The sequence below is a fragment of the Protopterus annectens genome, chromosome 11.part0 (assembly GCF_019279795.1).
Source record: "Protopterus annectens isolate FY-2018-M chromosome 11.part0, PAN1.0, whole genome shotgun sequence".
NCBI lineage: Eukaryota > Metazoa > Chordata > Ceratodontiformes > Protopteridae > Protopterus > Protopterus annectens.
This window is the reverse complement of record NC_056745.1, coordinates 1,539,819,196-1,539,847,046: the sequence shown is the minus strand read 5'-3', so window position 1 is coordinate 1,539,847,046 and position 27,851 is coordinate 1,539,819,196.

Here is a 27,851-nt window from a genome sequence, read left to right as displayed (position 1 = left end):
AAAATCGATGTTTGTGCAGTGATGGAAACCTGGTTCAAGGCTCCAGAGAGCACACCAGCACTACCAGGTTACAATTCATATCATACCTTCCAGCTTCAGTTACTGGATTGCAGTACAAAGGGCAGAGGTGTATCCATATTCATCAAGGATACCCACATCTCCAGGTTAGTGGGGCAGCATGATGCCCCAGAGATCATCCATGCGCAACTATCAGCAGGCAAAACCACATTTCAAGTCGTAGCCTATTATAGATCACCCACCATGTCCCAAGATGCTCACTCAGCATTCCTTGAGGCATTGGAAAATATAAAGGTCCTACCCAACACCATAATTTTGGGTGATTTCAACTACCCTGGTATAGACTGGGTGAACTACCAAAGTTCTAACTCTTATGCCCAGCAGTTCATAGAATTTATAAATTCAAATGCCCTTGAACAACTGGTATGTTCTCCAACTAGAGGGGACAACATATTGGATTTAGTCATCACAAATATGGGCGCCCATTGTACCACACCCATTATCCCTCCTGCTCTGGTCAGATCAGACCACAAACTGATAACCCTGGACATCCTCACCCCTCCACCTCCCCCAGTCAAAGAAACCTTCGTAAAAAACCTTTCCAAAGCAAACTTCAAACTACTTGCATCAGAAGTGGAAAGATTCACTATTCCCTTGCAGAAGGATAATGATATCCAGGATGCAGAATCCTACACCAAGGCACTTTATATACATCTTCAGGATTGCATGGACCATGCTATCCCAAATAAAACCAAGTCTCCTTCCTCAAGCAAGAAGAAACCAGTTTGGTGGACCCCGGCCATAAGCAAACTATACAATAAAAGGTGGAGACTTATACAAAAAAAGGCCAAATCTCAAGTAGAAAAATCATCCCTGATCAGCATTAGTAAGAAATTGAGGGCCCTCATCAAGTCAACTAAAGCCAGTTTTTAAAAGAAAGTTGCCAAGGATGCCAAGGATAACCATAAGGCCTTTTATGGTTACATCAAAAACCTAAATGGCAATGCTCAGGTCCGTTCTGAGCTAGTACAAAATGGAACAAAATACATTGATCCCCACTGACATTGCCAACATCTTGACTGACAGGTTCAGTGCAAATCCCCCCCCCCCCCTCACCCCCTGCAGGGTCTATTACTATTCCAGGGGATTGTGTAACTCCAATTATTACTGATACATTGGTTAATAAGGCTCTATCTAAAGCTAAAAACACTGCCTCCATGGGAACAGATGGTATCCCGAGCTGTGTCATACGCGAGCTCCAAAATGAATTAACTCTGCATCTGAATACCCTGTTCAGTCTCAGCCTCTCAACAGGATATGTGCCCATAGAATGGCGCACAGCAAAGGTGGTTCCACTGCACAAGGGTGGGCCCACAACCAACCCTGGGAACTACCGACCAATAAGCCTGACCAGTCTGATCTGTAAGGCAATGGAGCAAATCATTATGGAACTCATAAATGGAGAGATTGGGAACCTACAAACACTTGACACCACACAGTTCGGCTTCGTCAAGGGCAGATCATGCCTCCTGAACCTGGTGGACTTCTTTGAGACAGTTACTCAGGCTATAGATAAGGGAAAGGAGGTACACACAGCTTACCCTGGCCTTGCTAAAGCATTTGACATCATTCCCCATTCGGGTATTATTGATAAACTCACCAACCTGGGCATAAACCCTTATGTCACAAGATGGATCACAAACTGGCTCTCAGACAGATCCCACAAAGTAACAGTAGTGGGATCTATGTCCGAATCCAGACCAGTAATGAGCAGTGTGCCTCAGGGCTCTGTCCTGGGGCCCCTCCTGTTTGGCATATACTTCTCAGAAGTATAGGCAAGCACTGAAGGGCTGTGGCTGACCAAGTTTGCAGATGACTGCAAACCGGGTGCTATAATAGAGTCTCCGGCCGACATGGATATCCTCCAGAAGGGCCTTAATGAGACTGATGCATGGTGTCAAAGCCATGGTCTCAAGCTAAATGCTAAAAAATGCATAGTAATCCCCTTTGGAAAAAACAGAGTACTTGCGAACTACCACATAGGAGGAAACCCCCTGAAATCTGAAGAAGTTATAAGGGATCTGGGGACCCAAGTAGATAGTCAGCTTTCCTTTGATAACCATGTTGCCATGGTGGTTAGAAAATCCTTCTATGTGACCCATCTGATCACAAAAGGGTTCGCATCAAGATCTAAGGATGTAGTGGTGCCCCTCTACTCTTCCCTCATCAGACCCATTATTGAGTACAATGCACCAATTGAAATGTACCTGGCCAGGCATCTCCAGCAGCTGTAGAGACCACAGAGGTACCTCACTAAGAGGATTACTGGCCTCAAACAGTTGCCTATGCAGCACGATTGAAAAAACTAAGGCTTTTCTCTGTTGCATACCGCCTTCTCAGAGGCAATCTCTGTCTAACATACAGAGCCATGTCCAATCCAGAACTGTTGAACATGCTCCATCTTAGCAAAACCAAATCTATTTGAGCTACACGTTCTAGGGATTTAAACCTTAGCACAGCAATGAATAGAACATGCTGGAGGGATAGATTCCCTTCGCAAAGACTTCCCTTGCTATGGAACAAGGTCTCAATCTACATAAGACAGAGCCCCTCACTATCACTCTTCAAGGGGAACCTTGACGAGTGGATGGGTAACAGAAAGGTCACACCAGGGATCATACCAACAGCTCTACTAGATAGGGGCCAAGGGTACTAGCTGCTAGATTAAGAGCCTAGGGAACTAACCAAAGGGGCAGTGAATACCGCACAATGTGGCTGGGCTAATATATGCCTTCGGGAAGATAGCCCAGTACCTACCTATGAACCTATGAACCTATGAACATACATGCATGACATTAATGCATGACAGAGATAGTAAGTGAACTGTGTATTAATACTTGGAATGCAGGTGTACACAATTAACCCCTAGTGGATGGGATTATGTGTGATCTGTACAGACCATATTGGGGTGCTGGGTTGCCTCCCTGACCCAAATACATTTGCAGATGTTAAATTTGCAGTCCACAGCTATTACAGTTTCATACTTGCCTGCATCAGTGTACCTATGTTCAGGAATGCATATAACTGAAATGCAAAGGTTAACACAAGAAAATTCTGGGAGAAACATACTATAACATCTTAGACAGTACTATTCTAGGTTCAGATCTTAGTGCAGTACAAATATCATATTGCATTATATCTTGTAGTATGGCTCCAATTCTACACTTTAGCATAACAGTTCTTTATTGGCCAACCTTTGGTCACTTCATGGTGTTACACCCATGTTTACTTCACACCACCTATAATATTTGATCTCTTGAACAACAGCCCAGAATGCACACAATTGGCAGAACACAGATTTATTGAGGGTGACATGACACAGTGATTGGTATACATCTGACAATCTTTATTGTTCTACAATTTAAGCAATGCAGACATTGAAAGACAGCTGTTATTCCACAATCTATGCAGTACTGCAGTTGTACTGTATTTCATGTAGAATAGGAATGCAGTTAATTTATTCCATTCACATTTTCAATGCCAGTGTGCTTTATTACCAGAACATGCATTATTAATACTGCATACACATGTTATTCCCAAACATTAGTAATGCTGTATTAACTTCCTTTCCTTAACATTAGCATGTTTCATGCTTTCATCTATACTGAATTGTACCTGGCAATACTCACTTATATCAGTCTAGGTCTATGAACACATTCATTGCAATACACTCACAACAGAATATACCTACTGACAGTTGCTACTGTACTCTTTCTTAATTAGATTACTATATATTGCAAGGTATATCTGTAGTCACCACACTCTCAGCGGATCCTGGCCAGGTGCCTCGCATGGGCCTCCAGGTCATGAGCCCTCTCCTCTGCAGTTGTGGAGGAAAAACACACCATTATGCATACCTGTCTATCAGATATTCATACTGGAATTTGGTAAATCAACAGTTCCTATACTTACCAACTTCTGGGACATTGTGGTCCTGAGCATCATGGATCCATTGGGCCAAGAAACCCCCCTTCCTACACTTCAGGTCATCATAATGATGACACACCTGCTCACCAGTGCGGGGGATGCTAGTTGCAGTGGTGAGGTCACATGCCAGCCGGTCCCAGGCATCTGATTTGTAATTGGACCCTTGGTACTGGCCCTGCAGCAGCCAGTCTTCATGATCTTTCACTAGGAGCCCAACCATGACCCTGGACCCCAAAATGCCCCAGCCCTGCACGCGTAAGCGCACACCATCTCCAACTCCAGCCATAGCTCTTGCAGTGATCAAACTCCAACAGGTTCTGGCTGTATTCCCCCTTACTGCACTTAAATAAGGCTGTTTCCTTACCTTTGCTGCCATTGGCCATTTTTAAAAATGTTCAGCTTTGCATAGCTGCAATACTACTAGGTGACTTTAACATAGATTGGGCCAACTGCTCCAAAGATTATCCCTCAGAGCATATCAACCTTTACGGGTTCTCCCAAATAATCACAACCCCCACTAGGACAGACAAAACAACCAAACATCAATCCATTTTGGATTGGATTCTGGTATCTCACCCCACTTTTGTACATCAATCTGGCTGTTTACCTGACAGTCTAAGAAGTGATCATCAACCCACCTACCTAATTAGGAGCAAGACTCAACACCTACCCAACCTACCTCTACTAAAAATAATACATAATAAAAAAAGCTTCAGAGCCAATGACTTTAATAAAGCACTAAATTGCTGCAACTGGCTCCCTCTTAAACAACTACCTCTCAACGAAGCTGTACAGTACTTTAACTCTACCTTCCTACATATCCTAGACTATCATGCCCCTACTAGATCCATCAGGACAAAAACCCACCAAGCCCCATGGCTCACCAAAGAGACAAAAAAGATAATGAAAGAAAGGGACAAACTTTGGATAGCTTCCCACAAAGATTCAAACACTATCCTAAGGTCAAAGTATATAGAACTACGTAATACAGCCAAGAGACTAACTAAACTAGACAAGTCCAACTATTACAAAAACCTACAGGATAAATATAGCCATAACCCACATAAATTCTGGACTTCCATTAATAGACTACTTCACCCTGGAAAAGCATCCACTCCCACCCCTGTACTGCCAAACAACCAAGATGATATTCTACTCAATTTATTAAATTCTTTACAGAAACAGTTCAAAATCTAGCCAATACCCAGAAAAATAATGATACCCCTATACAATCTTCTACCGCATATAACAGTCATACAAAAAATAACATCTCTACCTTTTCCCTACAACCAGTGTCCACTAAAATGGTTGCAAACCTCCTTAGGAAGATAAAACCAACTACACTAGCTGCTGATAAACTCCCTGCTGATTTCCTTCAGATAGCAGCAGACACCATATCCTACCCAGTGTCAATTCTTATTAATAGATCAATCTCAGAACACAAAGTTCCCACCCACTGGAAAATCTCCCATATTGTCCCTCTGCATAAAGGTGGCAACTCCTTAGAGCTAACCAACTATCGTCCAATTGCCATACTATCACCCTTATCAAAAATTCTAGAAAGAGTTGTCCACTTGCAACTAATGCAACATCTTCAACAAAATAAACTACTATCCAACTCCCAACATGGCTTCAGACCCTCCCACAGCACAACCACTGCCCTTCTATCCTATACCAATACAATCACTTTAGAAACCAAGGTCTTTTCGTATCTTCCATCTTCCTCGACTTATCAAAAGCCTTTGACATGGTTAACCACAATCTGCTCCTCAATACTCTATCTAGTCTCAATATTTGCCCCTCCACCATACTCTGGTTCAGCAGCTATTTATCAGAACACCAACAAGCAGTTCTCTGGCAAGAAAAGTTGTCCCCCCTCTTACCAGTTTCCATAGGAGTCCCTCAGGGATCAATCCTTGGCCCACTGCTGTCCTCCCTCTTCACTAACGGCAGTTTTTCTTCACTACCCACAGCTACAGTAGTTCAATATGCTGATGACACCACCATAACCTGTGCTGCCCCCAGCATTAAGGAACTACACACCATCACCCAATACAACTTTACCCTAGCAGAAACCTGGTTTACTAAAATACAACTTCTTCTCAACCCAAAAAAAAAACAAACTAATACTATTCACCCCTGGCAGATCATCCAACTCAGACTATAACCTCACTAGAAACTCCAAAAACAATATTCAAATCACACCAACCAACCACACCAAACTACTAGGAGTTGACATTGATAACCACCTAAAGTATGATATCCATATAGCACAAACCATCAAAAAGGTCAACCGAAAACTGGGTCTGCTCTATAGAAATAAAAAGTTCATGACTAATCAGACCAAAGCCACTATTGCAAGAAGCCACCTCCTCTCTATCCTTCTCTATGCTTCCCCTATCTTAACTAACCTTCACCGGACCGAACTTCACAAAATGGAATTATGCTACAACAAAATTGCCAAATTTGCAACAGACTGCTCAAATAGATCCCATCACTGTCTTTCCCTAATTCAACTCAAGTGGCTGGAACTTCCTCAGCTACTTAGACTCAATCAATCCATAGGTGCACATAAACTCTACTACTACCCTGAAAACACTCCTGCCCTCCATCAACTAATTAAGCCCTACACCACCACTAGAGCCCTGAGATCTAGCAACCAAAATCTCATTCAAGTAATTAGACATAAAAATGAAGCAGGTAAATCTCTCTTTGCCTGCACAACAGCACAAACCTGGAACTCACTCCCAAACAATATAACCAGCACTACTTCTTGCACCCATTTCAAACACCTCTTGAAATCCTACTATTCTAATATCTGGATCTGCTCTTGCTATACCCCAGGGTAGCAACATCTATGCTCAGTTGCAAGGACTATGCTACACTACAATATTTTCCTTTACTGAGCTCTACTGCTATCCCACAGATTCATCCTAACATTTCATCAATCTAACAGCAGTAAACATTCCAACACTTGTACTGTTCTGTACTATATCCCTTACCTGAAAAACACTCTAATCCGTTTCTAGACTAACACAATACCTAACAGAGCTTATCTTACTCTCATCCTACCTATACCTTTACCCTATTTTATGCCACTATGGGCATTTATTTACTTCTCGGTTATACTAAAGCATAAATGTATTACAACTTTATATTTACTAATATTTCGACAAAAAAAAAAAAATTATATATATTTGTATTATTTGTACTAATTGTATATTCTACTAGAGTACTGACTGTATATTCTACTAGAGTTATCACATGCCATGTAAATGGTCCTCTGTACTACTTATAAATGTTAAGAATTGCTTTGTACTGTTTTAATCTAATATTGTATTGTATCATGGAGCTTTTCTCCCCGGGCCTCCGCTGAAAATGGACCTGTGTCCAGTCGGACTTTCCCGGTTAACAAAAATAAAATAAAATAAAATAAAAATAGCACTGAGCAAACCCGCTGAGCTTAGCTGAGCAGTGCTTAGACAGGGAATGCTTAGCAATGGTTAGCAGTGCACAAACCGGCTTAGCTTATCTGAGGAATGCTTAAATTGGGATTGCTTAGCAGTGCCCAAACCAGCTAAGTGGAGGTACACTTTGCTAAGTACTACTAAAACAGGTCCTGTTTAAGCATGGTTGGCTTGGCAATGTTTAGCAGAGCTTAGCTAAGGACAAACCAGAGTTTTGCAAAAATAAAAAAAAATATTGAAAGTAATTGTTCACTAATGATACTTTATTATTATGTGTATCTATTTTACTTAATATCTCCTAAACATATGCATTTCACTACATTATCTTGGAGTGTAACTTTAATGTAATGGACAGTTGTGCGTAAATGGGGCTTTTATCCTCGGGTCTCTAATGAAAATGGGCTTCTCATCCAGCTGAGCTAACCCAGTCACAAATGTCAATGTAATCTATATCACACTTTAAATTAGTTTACATATAAAGCATGTCATGCTTGAGAGATAGAACCTATTATAGAAGAAAATTCCAATAACTCAATTTTAGTGGAACTGACCAGGATTACAAGGACTATAGCATTCTAAGCAGTGCTAATATGATGATGTTGTCCGTATGGTATGGAATACTGCTGTAGTCTGGCCAATCACTGGCAGACCACAAAAGGCACAGTTATGAAGTAATGAGAGACTGCTTATATCCCCACACAAGGCAGCATAAGGGGAATGTCCCAGGTATATCTGTGAATCACCTGCAAGTAGCTCCAATATCACACATGCACTCAGCTCACCCCACCATCAGCCACAGGTTTATCACAGGTCATATCCTTGCTGTTGGAATGAGTACTGTATGACCCCACATGACCCCACTTCTGTATGGGAATGCCCACAGAATGCAGCATGCTGAAGAGGTGTCCTATGCAGGTGTGTCCCTAGCTGTAAGCAGCACCCTGCCTGCATCCAGACCAATGGATCAATATGGACAGGAACTATTGCCATTAACACCTCACACACTTACCCTGTGACCCCAGGGGAATCTATTGGCTCCCAGCCTGGGAATGTAGGAGTGGCAGAATGCACTGGCTTGCTACAGATGGCCTGCATCACTACCAAATGGCTTACAGTCCTCTGACAAAGGTCTGTGCCTCACCTGTAGTGCCAATGTATGGTATCTCATGGTGTCCCAACTTACAACCTAACACAATCAACAGAACACAAATGCAAGGCCATGTTGACAAATCCCAGTAGCGTGCCCCACATATCCTATGCATGAACTCTGGACCAATCCATAAATATCACTGGGATGAAGGGCCATCTATAGGGATACTTCTCAGATACTGCTCGCATAATGTTAGGAAGGGGATAGAATAACGGAGTGAGGGTGTAGAAGCATGAATGTCATGGAGTGTGTGAAGTCTGAAACTGTGATGTGTGCCCATACTACCCTTGCCTGCAAACCCAGTAATGGGTGGCTACAAACCTGCTTGTAAACCACTGACCAGATATATGAGCCCTGCCTCTGGGTAACCTGGATGAATCTGTACAGCTGAGAGACATGGCCACAGCAGGGTATGGCCATTTTGTTAAGTCGATATATGTACAAGAAGGGGATCCTCAGCCAACGTAGTACCAAGGTGCTGGACCATTTACACAGACCCATCAGCAAGTGTATGATGCTATGCCAGGTCTCAACGATATGATCTCCCTTGTGCCAGTATTGAAATTGAGATCTGCAAAGTTGTAACCAGATATCAACCAAATAACTCTCACCAAGTCCTTCCTTTTTAGATATTACATACATTTTTATATTAAATTTTGAAGTTTTTAACCACTTTTTATAAATCTTTTTAAAAAAACTTTTAAAAAAACTTTTATATAAAATTTATTTGATGTTGTAAATACAACTTCACATTTACATATATAAGGTCATGGTTATAGAACTTATGTCATCACCTTCCTGTTAATAATACACTTGTTTTACTGTGACACTATTCAACTTTTACTATCAGTTAGAATGGAGTTCTGTACCTAGGCTATGTAGAGCTCTTACACTGGTGATTTTACAATTGTTGCCACTAGATGGTGCTAGCAGTACAACATTCACCCAGGAACCACAGTTTTATTCATATATTTATTATTTTAAATGTTTGTAAAGTTTACACACAAGTGTTGCCTTCATTATACTATATTATATATTACATACTCCATTATGATTTTAGTATACCTTACAGCAGTATGATACCAGTCATTTCATTAACCTAGCAATAACATCAGTTTTTTATTTTTACAACACTTCAGTTTAAAATGAAGACAATTGTTTTGCAAGGCAAGTTTCAATTAGATAATTATTCAATTGAAATGGGTGTGTATAAATATGTTGGGAGTTTCTGTATGTTTGTTTGCACTTTTCTGAAGAAGTTTTTGATGAAAACGTTCACTGTATCTTGTCAGCGTTAATGTGATTGTGCTATTTGGAACGAATAAAGAGTGTTGGATCTTATTGGGGCTATCCTCGCAGGCGTGTGGTGTTTTTCGTTTACTTAGGTGGGGTGCCAGTTTGTTCTGTAGTTCATATAGAATGCAGCCTGGGATGTCAAATCCCATGAATCCTGTGTTCTTGGCTTTGGAGAGTGTGTTTTTTACCTGTGCAGTGGTGATTACAGGAACTTTACATTCTTCTGGTATAGAGATGGGCCCTTTAGGGGATGGGGGGGGGGTAAAGTTAGCACTGAACCTATCTGCCAGGATGTTGGCAATATAAGTTGGTTCTGTATGTTTAGTACCATTGTGCTGTAACTCAGAGCAGATCTGAGTGTTGCCATTGAGATTCTTAACATAGCTATAGAATGCTTTGTGGGTGTCTTTAGAGTCAGTGGCGATTTTGTTTTCGTAACTAGCTTTGGAGGATTTTATGAGGGATCTCAGCTTCTTACTGAGACTGACCAGGGAGTTCCTCCAATCATGGGATTTTACTCTTTTTTGCAACAGTTTCTTTCTTCTGTTGTAGAATTTGTTTATGGCAGGGGACCACCAGATTGGCTTCCTTTTTTGGAGGATAGCATCTTGGTTCTGTTAGGGATTGCATGATCCATGCAATTGTGTAAGTGCTTATAAAGTGCATTTGTGTAGGACTCAGCAATCATACTTCTATTGTCCGTCAGCATGGGTGTTGTGAAGTTTGCCACTTCTGTCTTAAGTAGCGTGAAGTTGGCTTTGGAGAAATCTTTTATGGTGGTTTCCCTAATGGGGGGTGGGGAATGGATGTGGATGTCTAGGGTGATTAGCTTGTGGTCGGATCTGACCAACGAGGAATTAACCTCTGGTGTGGAGCACCGGTTGCCCATATTGGTAATAACCAGGTCTAGGATATTGCTGCTCCTGATGGGGGTGTGGATAAGTTGATCCAAGGCATTGGAATTTATTAATTCCAGAAAACGTTGAGCACAAGAGTTGGTACATGAGTAGTTTTCTCAGTTAATGGTGGGGTAGTTGAAATCGCCCATTATTAGGGTGTTGGGTTGCACCCTAATATTTTCCAGTGTATCAAGAAATGAGGAGTGGGAATCCTGGGGCATGGTGGGGGATCTGTAGCAAGCTACAATTTGGATTGCGGTCTTACCCAGAGTTAGTTGCATTTGGATAATCTTAGATGCATTATGCTGAGCAACTAGCCTGGAGGTGTGGATATCCTTAATGAATATGGACACGCCTCCACCTTTAGTGTTTTGGTCCAGGTTAGGTGGCCGAAAAGTGTGGTATGAATTATAGCCTGGTAATGCAGTGGTACTCTCTGGGGCCTTGAGCTGGGTCTCTGTCACTGCACAGAAGATGCTCTCCATTTTAAGGAGTGCCTTGAGTGACTGCATTTTGAGGTTTGGAATTCTAGCATTGAGTAGCAATACCCTCATATTCTGCTTGCTTGTACCTGTTACAGTGGTGAATTTGTCATTTGAACCTTGCCTAAAAAAGGCACTATAGGGGTGGTTAGAGCCTTAGCCAGTATCCGGAATCCCAGGGGCGAAAGGTACAGGCCATCTCTGCAAATCATCGTGGTTTGTCAATCATGTCATCCCAGGAAGACAGATACTGGATTCCCTTAGAATGACACCAGAAACTTAGATAATTGTTGAAGTCAATCATTTTGTCCTTGTACTGTGGTATCATTCTGGGTGATGGCAGAAAAAATGCAAAAAACTCCCTCACCAGCCTCAGTAAGAAGCTGAGATCCCTCCTAAAATCCTCTAAAGCTAGTTATGAAAATAAAATTGCCAAAGATTCCAAGGACAACCACAAGGCATTCTATAGTTCTGTCAAGAATCTAAATGGCAATGCTCAGATCTGCTCTGAGCTACAACAGAATGGCATTAAATATACTGATCCTAAGGATATTGCCAATATCCCGGCAGATTGATTTAGTGCCAACTTCACCCCCCTCTCACCCCCTAAAGGGCCCATCTCAATACCAAAAGATTGCCAAATTCCGATAATCACGGCCACACAGGTAGAAACTGCACTCTCCAAAGTTAAGAATACAGCATCCATGGGACCAGATGACATCACAGGCTGTGTACTACATGAACTACAAAATGAACTGGCACCTCACCTAAGTCTCATGTTTAATCACAGCCTCACCTCAGGCTTCATGCCCAATGAGTGGTGCACAGCTACAGTTATCCCGCTCCACAAGGGAGGATCCACCCTGGATCCCAGGAACTACCGTCCCATCAGTCTGACAAGCCTGATTTGCAAGGGCATGGAATGCATTATCATGGAACTTATAAACAAAGACATTGGCAACCTTCAAACACTGGACCCCACCCAGTTTGGGTTTGTGAAGGGCCGATCTTGTCTCCTGAATCTAATTGACTTCTTCAAATCAGTCTTCAGAGCTGTGGACGAGGGTAAGGTGGTCCACACAGCCTATCTGGACCTCAGCAAGGCCTTTGACACCATCCCCCACTCTGAAATCACAGATAAACTTACTAAGCTGGGCATAAATCCCTACGTCACTCGATGGGTTGCCAACTGGCTTACGGACAGAACCCAGACTGTAAAAGTAGCTGACTCCAAATCCAGCTCCAGACAAGTGACAAGTGGAGTACCTCAGGGTTCAGTCCTGGGACCACTCTTGTTTGGCATTTACTTCTCTGAAGTACAGGCCAACACTAAGGGACTCTGGCTAACAAAGTTCGCAGATGACTGCAAACTGGGAGCCATTATTGAATCCCCAAATAATGTGGATATTCTACAAAAGGGCCTTACAGAAACAGATGCCTGGTGCCAGAGCCATGGGCTCAAGCTTAATGCCAAGAAATGTATAGTTATCCCCTTTGGAAAAAAACATGTACCCATAAATTACCACATAGGTGGCAGGACACTAAACATTGAAAGTGTGATGAGAGACTTAGGGACACAGGTGGACAGTGGCCTCACTTTCGATAAACACATCGCCACAACAGTCAGGAAATCCTTCTATGTGGCACACCTCATCACTAAGGGCTTTTCATCTAGAAAAAAGGAGGTCATTGTCCCACTGTATTAATCCCTCATTAGACCCATTATAGAGTATAATGTCCTGTTTGGTATGTACCTCACAAGACATCTGCAACAGCTTGAAAGGCCACAGAAATACCTCTCTAAAAGAATCACAGGCCTAAAGCAGATGCCATATGCTGACCGTCTAAAAAAACTCCAGCTATACTCTGTGGCATATCGTCTACTCAGAGGCAATCTCTGCTTAACATACAAGGCCATGTCAAACCCTGAGCTGTTGGACTTGCTCCACTTAAAGAAATCCCAATCCCTCAGAGCCACATGCTCCAGGGATCTAAACCTTGTCATCACAATGAACAAAACATGCTGGAGGGATAGGTTCCTGACCCAGAGACTCCCCATACTCTGGAATAGACTGTCCATACATGTCAAGCAGAGTGCCTCCTTGGCCCTCTTCAAAAGGAACCTTGATGATTGGATGGGAGATAGGAAATTCACCCCGGGGATCATGTCAGTCACCCTGCTAGACAGGGGTCCAGAGAAGTAAATATTGTGGGAAAAAATATCCATGGAATTGTTATGGCTAGGCTTGCATAGGCCCTAGGGCTGATAGCCTAGTACCAACCTATGAACCTATGAACCTATGAACCTAAGTACTAGAAATTGTTTTCCTCTAGACAAGTGAGGAAAGTTGAGTGCTGTCGTAATTTGTAGCTTATTTAGTGTTTACAACGAGTTCTGAACAAGTGCTGAGCTCAAAGAAACAGACTTGAGTGCTGAAACTAAAAAACTGGCTAGTTCTAAGAAACAAAATTTAGCTAGAAGGCTTCGCTCCAACACAGAAAGGCTTGCAAGCTCAAAAGCCCACATATAGTCCTGGACACAGCAAAACTGTATCCAGACTAGACTACCCACAGGAAAGGCAGGAAACAAGCTTAATTTTTTTTTTTAGTGGAAAAAGAGAAAGGAGGAGCAGAAACTAAGTGGATTGGCCTTCTCAAATGTTCTCCCTGTATTAGGTAGAATGAGGTAATAACAATAGACTGGGAGGAGTGTCCCGGATCAAATTTACAGTAGGGGTGGGCAACTGCAAAGCCACCAACCATAAGAACAGCATACAAATAGGGAGGGAGGATGAAAAACAAGCTGCAGAAATGTTTCTCACAACAGAAAAGCAGCAGTGAGCCTTTAAATGAAAGTTTTAAACAGATAAAGGAGCCTTTAGAGAAAGCTTTTAACTGCAAACAAATTATCAGAATCAAACAACCCAAATAGATGCTTAATAAAAGTGGACAATTTCCAGTTAATACCTCACACAAAGTGAAACTAGCTAGAAAAGTATGCAGTAGACAAAGTGCTATAAATAACTCGAAAAAATAAGCAAAAAAACAGGATACTTAATGTTATATATTATAGATCCGAGTTTGCTCAGTGTCCTTCTTTCGATTAGCACAGTGTAAAATGGCAGAAACACTCACAAACTTAACTTCTTAGGTAACAAAAAGTTGAAACCTGAGACCACTTTAAAAAAAGCTCAAAAGAACCAGTGAGGTGCTTACTCTAAGCTTTAGTCCAGGTGACCCAGTCAGCCAATGACCTTAAACATTCCTCTCTCACTGAAATGCCTAATGGCTTTGGCTAAACCAAGATGTCCTTCAACATGTGCTCAGACACACAGCCTCCACAAACACTAGGTGCAAACACAAGCCTGAAAATGGACAATTCTACAAATATCCACACTTCTTAGGTAGAAACAAACTGTAGAAATGTTTCTCACAGCAGAAAAGCAGCAGTTAGTCTATAAATGAAAGTTTTAAACTGATAAAGGAGCCTCTAGAGAAAGCTTTTAACTGCAAACAAGTTATCAGAATCAAACAACCCAAACAGATGCTTAATAAAAGTGGACAATTTCCAGTTAATACCTCAACACAGTGAAACTAGCTAGGAAAATATGCAGTAGACAAAGTGCTATAAATAACTCGAAAAAATAAGCAAAAATAACAGGATACTTAATGTTATATATGATAGATCCGAGTTTGCTCAGTGTCCTTCCTTCAATTAGCTCAGTGTAAAATGGCAGAAACACTCACATCACATCAGTAAATAATCAGTCCGTCAGTTTAATGTAATTGAAAATAGTACTGGCATCGTATATGTCCTCTTCCCCAATGTAGTGCAATCCTGGAGTTGGTAAACATAGGTGTACTGGTGTGCGGGGCACAACCCCTCCCACTTTGGAGGGTGTGGGGTGGCGTAGAACCAGACATAGTGTGATTAACAACTACTTAACCACTTAACATAAACTGTACAGTATAACAGCACACTAAGCGGGAGGGGGGATATGCACAAGAATAACCCCAATGTGGGTGGCTGTGCCCACAACAACCACACCCAAATATATATACCAACTCAAGTATCGCTGTACAGCTGTCCAGTGGGGAAGAGGGCATTTACACATCCACTACTAGTTTTGATGGAATGAATTTTCACAAGATGACTGCTTTGAAATGTTACATTTTGCCAGTTAGTTCTCGAACAAATGACCTCCTGGGAAATATATTTTCTGCAAACTGAAGTAGATCCCTTCACATACACACACACTTACTTGGCAACACTTAGAGTAGAACCTCTACCTAAATATTTATTGCTACTAATGTGTTTGGCCTGAATTGCACACACCACAAAGCTTGTAGGGTGAGGTGTGTCCCGAGCTTCCTGTAAAGTGAAGAATATCACCAGGCCTTGTACAGTATGGTAATGGTGGATGTACTGGGTGTTAATGGAAAATACATAGTATTACATACCGTCATATACACATTGACAAACACATACAGTCACAGACACATTTGACAGACCTGGGTTTAGCAGTGCTGACTACCTTGTCAGTGAGTACATACTGTTAGAGTTTTTGCACACAGCACATGCATAATTGGGCTGGATAGCATCATCAGTTACCCATATGGCTGATGGTGACAGTGGTCCTCATACAGTGGACCTTGGGACATGTACTGGGGGTACCATGGTGTAAAGACAGTATACCCAGCACCCCCACCCCACATTGGATATTGTATGCACTGAAACCCATGATAATGCTCTGACATACCCATAATCACACATTGACCAGGACTGCATTACAAACCCTTGTCAATTTAATTATTGCTACTACAGGGATATGCATTTATTGCACATGACACAAGGATAGTAGGGTGAGGGTTTTTTCATGGCTTTCCTAATGTCAGCAACATCCCCATCCCTTATAATGTATGGCAAGGTTTAGTGTATTTGGAAAATGTGGCCTCAGAATGCTGTCTCCTACAAATATGCACACTCACACACAATTGCACACACACACTCACACACACGCACACATGGACACACGCACACCCACACACACACACACACACACACACACACACACACACACACACACACACACACACACACACACACACAGACACACACACACACTCACATTTGCCAGGACTCAGAGGGTAACCCACACCTATCTACCCATTTGTAGAACAGTGTTATGCTGGTACTGCAAGCTCAAGGTATCCCATAGGATGAAGAGTGTCACAGGGTACAGTTAATGTGAATTACAGCAGCAGCCCTTTCTAAGTATAGCAATATGGGGTGTAGTGGGTGAGGAGGCCCTCTGAGTATTTTCAACTACAAGTTTACAAACACACAGGCACTGTTATACTCAGTAATGCACACATTTGTCAGTACTGAGGTCCATAGGTGCAGGTGTTCCTAGGTGTGTAGCAGGCTAATGTCCATGGAGAGATGAGAAGAGTAGGGAATGTGAGTACACTGGTATCCTGCTACCTGACATTTGTCAGTAGGCCATCTATCAACTGATGCCACTTGAGTGATCCCCAGGGTAACAATTAAATTCAACATCCACTCATCTGGTTTTCTCTTGAAGAGGACCAGTGAGGTTATCCAATTGACATATATGCAACATATATTGCATAACATGGCCAGTGTCTGGGTTAGGGACCTGTACACAAACATGTTCTGTTTACTGTGGTAGTCTGGTTGAGGTATCCATGGCATGTTGTGCATACAGAGTGGGGTTTCTTAGCTGTGGCATTCATTACACAGCTGGGCAGACATGTCAGTATCAGTCAATCAGAGATTGCCTGTAAGCAGCCAAGATGAATATCTAACATTGCACATCTGTACAGATGACAGACAGAAAGTAGCTAGCCAACAGATTATGCATTAGGATGAATGTTTTGACAGATAGACATCTGAAACTGATAGGTATGCCATTACTAGATGACAGCAGTCCTCAATGACATGTCCTAAAAACATAGCAGTCTACTGTTAATATCAACATATCAGAGCAATATCCAAAAAAAGATACTTAAAAACATACAGTTCAAACACCAAGAACACGATAGTCAGTACTCAGAGTCCAGCTTTGCATGCAGGGGTGTATGGTTTTCGTACTACAATCTACAATCTACTCTTACTTGGAAAAGTACTGTTAAAAGTAATAATTTAATGATACAATACATGCAAGTGTGACTGCATATAACCTGGGATACTACCCAAGTATGAAACACATACAAAGAGAAAAGATTGTGATACTACCCATGCATACTCAGGTGTCCAATACAGGATAATCACACCCCTTGCTAGTGTAATGACAGCACATAGAAGCATGTTATGTACATGGAATTAAATACACTTATTAAAGATGTTATTACCCTGCTTTTTATCAGACTGGAATGTGTCACTGGTTACCAGGACTGAGCTATGCTTAACAGGTGTAAGCATTGCTTAAATGTAAATGCTAAGCAGATTTGCGCACTGGTAAGTGAAGCCTACATGGTGTAAGTGTGTATTAATTTAACCATACATTAGAACCACTTACCATCGGGCAAACCCATGCAAACACTCTTAAAGCTGCTCAAAACTGCCTTAACCACTATGTATCCAACAGTCCTTGTTCTGCCTAGCAACAAAATAAACAGCCCTTGCAGGTCTTGGATCCAGGACCCTCAAGACTATCATCACAGCACCTAACCACTAAGCCATTTGAGCTGTACAGAAGTACATTGCTTTTTCAAATATATCATTCGGTACACATACTGAATAGTAATGAATAACTGCTTTGACTACTATGATTGTTTACTACTTGTTAGTGAAAATAGTGTTGAATCAATTGAGTTTTGTTATCTAAATATACACATATCAGATAAATATGGTGGGATACATCTGAGAAGGTATATACAACACTGATGTTTACACATAACAAGGATATGGATTTATATATATATATATATATATATATATATATGTAGATATATATATATATATATATATATGTAGACATATATATATATCTATATATATATATATATATATACACATACATGTACATACACGCACACACATATATATATATATATATATATATATATATCTTTATATATATCTATATGTATATATATCTATATGTGTATATATATATATATATGTATATATATATATATATATATATATATATATATATATATATATATATATGTATATATATATATATATATATATATATATATATATATATATATATATATATATATATATATATATTTATACATAAAACATATGCCCATAACATGTATTGGAGTCATACCTCAGCACCATAACTCTCAACATCTTAGTGCAAGGGAACGTAATGTAAGTATTACAGTTATAAATGTAGAATGTTGCTACAGTAACAGGGTCTGTGTCAAAAGACATGCTGTGAAGGAAGGCTCTTCTGAAACTGAAATGTACATCAGTTACTGACAGACATCATAAAATCATCATAGTGAAGTACTACACAAATCACAGTAATGATCCTGTGGAATACAGCAGAAATATGAGAAATAAACATGGACAGTCTGAAACAATCTGGTCAGTTGAGAGGTATACACAGAACTCCTTAGTGCAAGAAATGTGGACCAAGCCTGACAAAGAGGATGCTTAAAACCATGAAAATGGGGATATATGACAAATACTGGAGTAGATAAGCTCACACAGTTGATGCATTTACACGCTCCTGTCTGTCCTAACACATATTAACTGGAGGAGAAGAGGTCCCAAGCCCACATACTTCCCACTAGTTAGTGACATACATCTTCACAGCATCCCACTGCTTTGTCAGAAATACACAACATGTATGGTGGCCAGGAAACATTACATCTGACAAATATCTGGACATAACATCACACTAGGGTAAATACACTGAGCTGCTAGGCATGTCACTAAGCACTGTCTAAACTACAGGCAGACTGCCGCAACACTATCCCAATTTTCCTATGGGGGAATACACATGTAGTTGCAAATATAGCAGGCACTACAGGCATGTAACAGCATGGAATAACAGACACCAGTGTGAAAGTGCATGCCCACATCCAATCTCAACAAAGTCACAGTGACATTATGGTAAGCCTAATTAATAGTACAGTATATGGACTGTGTGAACAAAACCCATCATCATATTTGCCACTCACACACTAACCCTACATATACTGGCCCAATTCACAGTGTAGTCTGATGCCTGACTGTGGTATGGGACATGTCTCAGTCTGGTCCTACAAACATATAAGTTGATAGGGTACCAGAAACTGGAGCAGCATGCAACATCAGATAGAACAGGACCAAGAACACTGGCATCTACCCCAGTCTCTACACTGGCCAAACAACATATTCACAATACACTGCTACACAATACTGACACACTGTCAACAATCACCATAAGTACAGAGACCTCACTACTGTACAGACTACAACAGAATGTTCAGGTTTTGTCCTCAAATATAAGGCTTCCTATACATAACATGTCTGGCAGTCTGATATATCACTGGCTTGATATCAGGAATGATATCAGTAAATAATGATATACTGTACATTCCCACCTCTTACTGCATGACATATGGACAAAGGGTGACAGACTTGGGGGACAGAGGCACAGACTCAGGGCCAATGTTGACATATTGCTGTGATAAACTGTGATAAACTGAGAAATGTGCTGGTATAACAGGGTTTGTTGTGACATATCTCTTCTGAGGGATATGAAGTCAGTAACACACATGGATGTTACCATTTACTGACTGCAATCATCAGAGTATGCTACTGCATTTATAAAGACAGAAAATGTGCGAGTAACACACCATATCTAAGACTCCAAACTCTGACCAGTCTGCAGATAGCCCTTCACGTGAGAGTTTTCTCAACCACATAACACTGTCTTGCCATACCTTGAATCATGCAGAACAGCCATATCCACACAAACTCTGTTAAACAAACATTACTTCAAATGTAGAACAGCAATATTTACATTCTGTCCCCATGGCTGGATATCCCCCTCCAGTTTGTTGGCCTGTCTCCACAGTGTTTGTTGTAAGAGGTATTTTCAACTACCCTCTGTGATGCTGTTTGTCAGACACCCACATGAAGGTTTGCTGACAGTGAAGGAAAAGGGCCAACACCCACATGAAGTACTAATTTATAGGAGTGAGTTTCCATGTAATTGGCTATAGGAATGATACTACAGCTGTTCCACATGCAATTAGCAAGTGAGGGACTCCAATTCGTGCACAGGCTATCAGCTGATCATGAGCATTGCCTACAAAAGCCAAGCTGCTGCCTATGCAAAACAGATGTATTTTTCCACATCTACCAGACAGGGAGAGAGGGAGAGAGAGAGAGAGAGAGAGAGAGACAGAGAGAAAGTAAGAAAGGATGAGAGAAAGAGCCAAGTGTGTTTGTGTATGTTCCGTGGGTGGAGAGTGGTCTCTGGGTATTATAATGGTTGCCTATATTGTTCACTAATCCATACTGTCACTGCACATGGCACTTGATATTTATGGCTGTGGATTGTCTACAACAACCTCTACAGTGTTTGACAACTGTTGGTCTTGTAATGTGGACATTGGGACATATAGGTCTTCAATATAATAATGTAGCAAAACCTGCACCGCAATGGATCCTGTTATTACACAATCAACCCAACACCTACACAAGATACTGATGACCCACACACTTGCTAGTACTGAGTTTCAAACCCCTATCTAGCTATGTATTGCTATTACACTGTTATGCATGCACCACAGAGATTACATGTTAGAGAGTTGTCCAAAGGTATCTTTGAAGGTGAGTGACATCAGCAGCAGTGCTAAAGAAGAGGTAAGGGAAGTGTAGTAAGTGTGAATGTCTACAAATTCAGGTGTCACCCTGACATGTAAGCATTAAACATTCCAGCTGACAACACGTTAAACAGCATTACATTGCTAAACCTTAGTAAATTCACCCTGTGCATCAGAACCATATTAGCATGTCCCTGCATCAATGGTATGGATGACAGGGATGTAGCACATGTATCATCATATGCACAGGGTGTGGTGTGGGTTTGCCAGAGGCCTAGGCTGAGCTATTTGGTTGACATCATGTGTGTGGGTTAGGGGGTTCTTTATTAAATGGCCTGTGCAGACATGGTGTGTGTAGGTATGGAGGTGCCCTAGCTGTGTTAGAGATGTGTGTGTGTGTATGTATGCACATAGTTCTGCTATGTATAGGTGTATGTTGGAGAGCTGTGGACTGTACATGGCAGGGTGTACAGTTCCCCATGTCCAGCCACAGACATGGGTAATACGCCTGCCAGGGGTTGCAGTGGCGCCACCAGGCAGAAGTCCAGATATGGTACTATCCCCTGATGATGACAATTGTCTGCTGGATCCGTGTCCCTGTTGAGACTGGCCAGGACCACGTGCACGTGGCCTGCTGTGTTGTGGTGTGGACAGCACCCCCCTGCATTGCTGGTGCTGGTACTGCCACTACGGCAGTGGCTGTGAGATGTTGCACATCCACGTAGACCTCCACCTGTTGGTGTTGCTTACCTATGTCCACATGGCCGATGCCCTACTCCCACCACATGCTCTACCACAGGCCCCAAATGGTTGAGGATTCCCACCATCTCACCCAACCGTCTATCCATGACCTCTGCAAAATAATGGTGGGCATCTGCAAGATCAAGGATGTAGTCACATACAGCAGAAAGAGTAGCCCTCTGCAGCATCAGACTATCTCTGTTGTAATGTTCCATACATACCTGTGCCTCCATGATGGCCCGAAACATGTGTCTGGTGACACCTGCTGTGCCACTTCTGCCAGGTGCGTGATGGCCAGCAGCCCTCCTACAAGCACCCCTGTACATCTGCCTGTGTGGGACCTTGCTGATCATCTGGCTATGGCTGCTGTGTACAGACATACCTGTCATAATCACCACACTTTCCTGTCCCATGCCACCACCCGCCAACTGTCCCTCATCTATGGCCACTGGTGATGGGGTATGTATGGGCATTGTGACTGTGTGCGGGGATGGGGTGGATAAAAGTGGGATGCCAACCAATGGCACTGATTCAGCCCCTGACAACCTTGCCTGTGCCTCACTATGCTTATCATCATTGTCAGAGTCTTTATTGACACTAACATTAGTTTGCCTGCAGGAGGGACCCTGACCCACCTTGCTACCTGTGAGGGGCAGACAAGAAATATAAATTAAGACCTGTACATTATGGTTCACTTCTACACACACGCACACACACACACACGCACACACATGCACACACGCACACACGCACACACGCACACACACACACACACACACACACACACACGCGCGCGCGCGCACACACACACACACATGCACACACACACACACACACACACACACACACACACACACACACACACACACACACACTTACAGGTGAGGTGGCAGAAAGATATTACACAGACCTCTCATTACCCAACAGTCAACACGATGACATATGACACTCAACAGCATGCACTGCAGCCATACTCAGTCCTTGTTACCAGCATTATACATCTCTGTGATGCATGAGTTGTGTTAGTAGGTGATGCCTCTTCCCCTGGAACACACTGCACTCATGTACACAGTATTGCTGTGCACCTGTGCAGCACACTGGCATGTACTGTGCACCATACCTCACAAGTGTATACACCATTGCTGAATGTATATATGTGTGGCAGTTATGTTTGCTCTGTTACTCACAGCCCCTATGTGTTTGTCTGACACATACCAGGGATGATATGATTACTGATATCAATAATTAATACCTGACCTTTGATTTGCATATCTCATCATCAGCAGTGCATGTATGTGCAATTAAATCCGCCTACAGTGACAACCTTCAAAGCTTAATTCATTCACTCCAATGGAGCTCAGGAAGTTTGCACTGTAACTTCCAATGGGCAGAGCCTAAGCCTTTGAGCAGAATCAAATTATGTCTTCACATTTCAAACAAATACTCATATCTCTGGAACCAAAGGGGTTATGAAATAAGTGTAAATGGCAAACTCTTCAGCACAATCTATTTTTATAGTAATGGTATTCATGTTGTAGGTCTTAAACTGCATTTTAAAAGTCATAGTAAACACAGTGGGCCGGATTCACGAAGGCTTGCACAGAGTCTAAGAGTAGAGTAAGACTCCATGCAGCCAACATGTCTGCCGAGCAATCCAGGAACAGCCGGCAGTGGTGTGCAAGAGCGCTACTAAAATGACTCTTACACGGACAGGGCTGGGATATGCAAATTATCTCATTTGCTGCAGAAAGTTATGCAAATGAGGTAAATTTGTGATCCAGGAAACCCTAACCTGTCCGAGTAAGAGTAGTGTTATTTGCAGAAATGTACTCGGTTGTCAACTGAGTACCGTTCTGCAAATAGCAAAACGGAGCTGTGACAGCTCCAAATAAAGGATGCATCCAGTTGAGAAAGCCATTGGCAATTTTACCCGTTGGAAAAAAAAATTAATAATTTATTTTTTACCTCTATCTCCAAAGTTTAAGCGTAGCGCAGCATCATGCAAAAGTGCTGCGCTGTAAACCCCCCCCCCCAAAAAAAAATAAAAGCCAAAAATAGGCATTTTATTATAAATATACATCTGCCATGCAAGTGAATGGCAGGCTGAAGACAACATGGCTACTGAGTAGAGGATGCTAAGGGGGGAAGCTCAGTCTAAGAGATGTAACCATGCATTACTAGGCAATCCTATGCAAATGAGGGTAAGGATAGTGAATCCCAATTTCACATGGCAAATGAGCAAAGTCCGTGGAGTGTAAGAGTAGGATAAGGGGAGTATCAGAGTAGAAGATAGGTAACATCATGTGGGGGAGTATGTATGAAAGAATGTAAGCTCATAGGAGCAGAGTGGCATGTGTTTGCCGTCAGTTACCCATCACTGGAAGAGGCGTGTCAACAGGTATCCGAGCTAAAGGCAAGAAATTGAAGGTGTATGCTGTGGATAACACTAAAGTATCTTGTAGAAGTACCTGCAACGTGTGTGCACACGTGTGCACGCCTGTAAAACCGAGTAAGACTGTATGTGCGCATGTGCGCCTGTGTGCGCGCATTTAAGCTGGAGTAAGCAAGTGTAAGGTTGTTGAAACCTGTGTAAGCGCGTTTGCACCTGTGTGCACACGTTTAAGCCAGAGTCAGCAAGTGTTAGGCCGTGTAAGCATGTGTGCGTGCATGTGAGCTGGTGTTTGCGCTTGTTTGCGTGGCGCTGCCCCCTGTGGTAACAGAAAGGGAAAAGGAAGCACAACAAATAGTAGGAAGTTAACCAAGGAGAATTAGCAGAGCTAGCAGGTGAAAACAATCAGAATCAGCCAATTACACAGGCAGTACACTAGCCCAGCCCAGCCCAGCACTTAAAACTCTGCAAACAACTTTCCACTATGTTTTTCTCACAGACACTGCAACACTGCAGTAAGCTAATAGAAGTGAAAACTGAAAAAGCTTTACTGAGACAAAGAAATGTTAGGGGCTGCCATTGCTGTTATACGGCAACATATGCAACATGCTGAGGGTGGTGACAATGCAAATGCTGCTGAGCAACCCACAGTGAGGAGACGGAGAAGAGTGTACAGGCCCAGGGTAACCTACCAGGGGCTACATGAGCTGGAGATAGTGGAGCGCTATAGAGTGGACAGAGACCTCATGCAGCAAATTATAGAGCTGTGCAGACCATGCCTCACACACAGAACCAACAGAGGGGAACCCATCCCAGTGGAAACCAAGGTATGTGTTGGGGTAAGAATACTAGCAACAGGTACCTTCCAGAGACCAGCTGGTGATATGATGGGCATTTCACAGGCATCAGCATCCAGGGTACTGCACCAGTTCCTGAATGCCATGTCAGCAGATGTCAGTGATCATTTATATTTCCCCAATTCCCGTGAGGTATTGGCCAGCAACATGCGTCTTTTCCAGCAAACAGCGGAATACCCTGAGGTAGTGGGTGCGATAGACTGCACGCACATATGCATCAAAGCACCAGCTGGTGAGCGGGGTAGGGTCTACTTTAACTGCAAGGGTTTCCTCTTCATCAACTGCCAGGTTGTGTGTGATGCCCAAGGCATAATAATGAATGTGTGTGCTGGCTGCCCTGGAAGCTACCATGATTCCCATATCTGGCATCTAACACAGCTGTACCAGACATTTGCCAATGGCGATATCCCTCATGGTCACCTAGTGGGGGATGCTGGATATGCACTTGAGCCGTGGCTGATGACACCCATCAGAAATGCACACACACCTGAACAGGAACGCCATAATGAGGCACACGCACAAACACTAATGTAATCGAGCATGTGTTTGGGCTGCACAAGTCACAGTTCCGGTGCCTGGACACATCTGGTGGAGCCTTGCAGTACTCACCAACTACATGTACCCAAATAGTCATGGTATGTGCTATGCTACATAATATGATCCTGCGAAAACAGCTGCAGCAGGAGCAGCATAGGGCCAGGCCAAACAGCCCCCCACCATTGCCAAGGCCATCACAAGCAGAGCGTGACTCGGAGGAGGAACAACCTGAGCCTGCCCCAGTAGGCAGAAGGAGGCATGCCCAGTATGCTTTGGCCTTGGCAAAGAGGCAACACATAGCATACACACTGGCTCAGTAGGAACCCTGGAAATGATACCTCTCTCTGACTCGCACATATAGTAAAAGGGATGCCTAACTTGACACTACCTGTTTTCAAACATGTATAGGGAGTGTACTATGTGCATCCGACATAGGCAGCCCTGCAGCACCACCTGAGGCACTATTGCCATGTTTTGAGCAATTTAAAGCAGTGCTAAACAGCTTTTACCACTATTTAGGATATGTAAACAAAATTGCAGACACTAAGTAGCACAACTTTGCCCAATGTTGAGCAATATTGGGCAGCGTTCAGCAATGTTGGTTTATGTTGAGCAATGTTGGGCAAGTTAGGTCAAAGTTGAGCAAAAGCAGGTAAACATGGTCATATTTGCTTTACTGTTCCTTAAGCAGTCTGGTCTTCCCAGTATGAAAATATGAAGCAGTGACAGCCCTCGAACCCAGGATACTGTGTACTATAGTCACAGTACTGAACCACTAAACCATGACAGTATTTCACTGGTTAGCCTGTATGAAGAAATGTTGATAAGTCTATGCAAAGTATCTCATGGAAACCCTGCAGGCACAGCATAATCCCTGTAGAGTTATGACACAAAGGTGAGCCCTGCAGTAATACTACAACTTGATTTACAACACACATATAGGTTCATAGGTTAGTACTAAGCTAACTGCCATTGCAAGCCATTTTAAGCCTAGCCAATTATCCTGTGTGAGACTCAAACACTGCACCTTGTGCTTGCAAGGCAAACACCTTATTCATTAGGTCACCCTCCCTATAGTATAAATGTAAATATTGTGCGTGTTCACACACGTCAACAAATGTAGTGGACTTCACACAACAACATACTGAAAGGTCACACTGGGTATGCTCACACACTTAGGCCATGTCTGAGTACAGCAGTCGGCCACACATATCTGACAGTTGCATGTGTTAACCCAGGAGCCTCTCACAATTCACCAATCCTGACTTGTGCACACAGTGATATGACAACAGACACATATATAATATATTGGAACCCTGTCATAATCAAATATGTCCTACAGATACTGAGGTTGTTCATAGAAAGTTGAAAAGCAAAGAAAATAAAAATCCCAAAATCAGTATCATCAATAAACAATGTGCACTCCAAACACTATCCAATAAAGGTCATGGAAAGATCATCTGCGAAGGAGTCCATACAGAACCATAACACTTCCTTCAGCTATGTCATAAATAGCAATGTGCACTCATATATGTCCTGGGTCAGGGCCAACTGTAAATGACTGACAATGCTAACATCCTCTCAGACAGGCCCATACATACATACCCACCTCCCACTGACAAAAGGCCCTATTATCATACCAGGAGATATCACATGAATAATGTGTAAACAGCCCCTTCCAAAGCTGAAAACATGGCATCAATTGGATTACATTGTGCCCCTATTTGTGTCATAAGTGAACCGCAGAACAAACAGACCCTGCACCTGAACAGTCTGTTGAGCCTCACCCTCTCTACAGGATATGAAACTGTTGAATGGGTTACAGCAACATATGGCACACTACACAAGTGTTGGTGCACAATAGACCATGGGAACAATAGTCTCATAAGCCGATGAAGTCTGATCTGCAAGACCATGGAGTCCAGCATGATTGAAGTCAGAAACAGAGCTATTGGATGCCTATAAACACACAACCCTACCAACTCTGGTCTGGTCATGGGCAGATCATGTTTCCCAAACCTGCTCGACTGTTTGCAAGGCAGCCACCCAGGACATACATCAATGAAATGAGCCTCACACATACTACATACACTTTGAATGGGCCTATTCAAACATCCCAGACACATGTCGAATTCACAAAATCAACAACCTGTGCATAAATATGTATTGTCATTAGATGGATTGTCAACTGGGCCACAGATAAATCACACAAGGTAAGAATTGT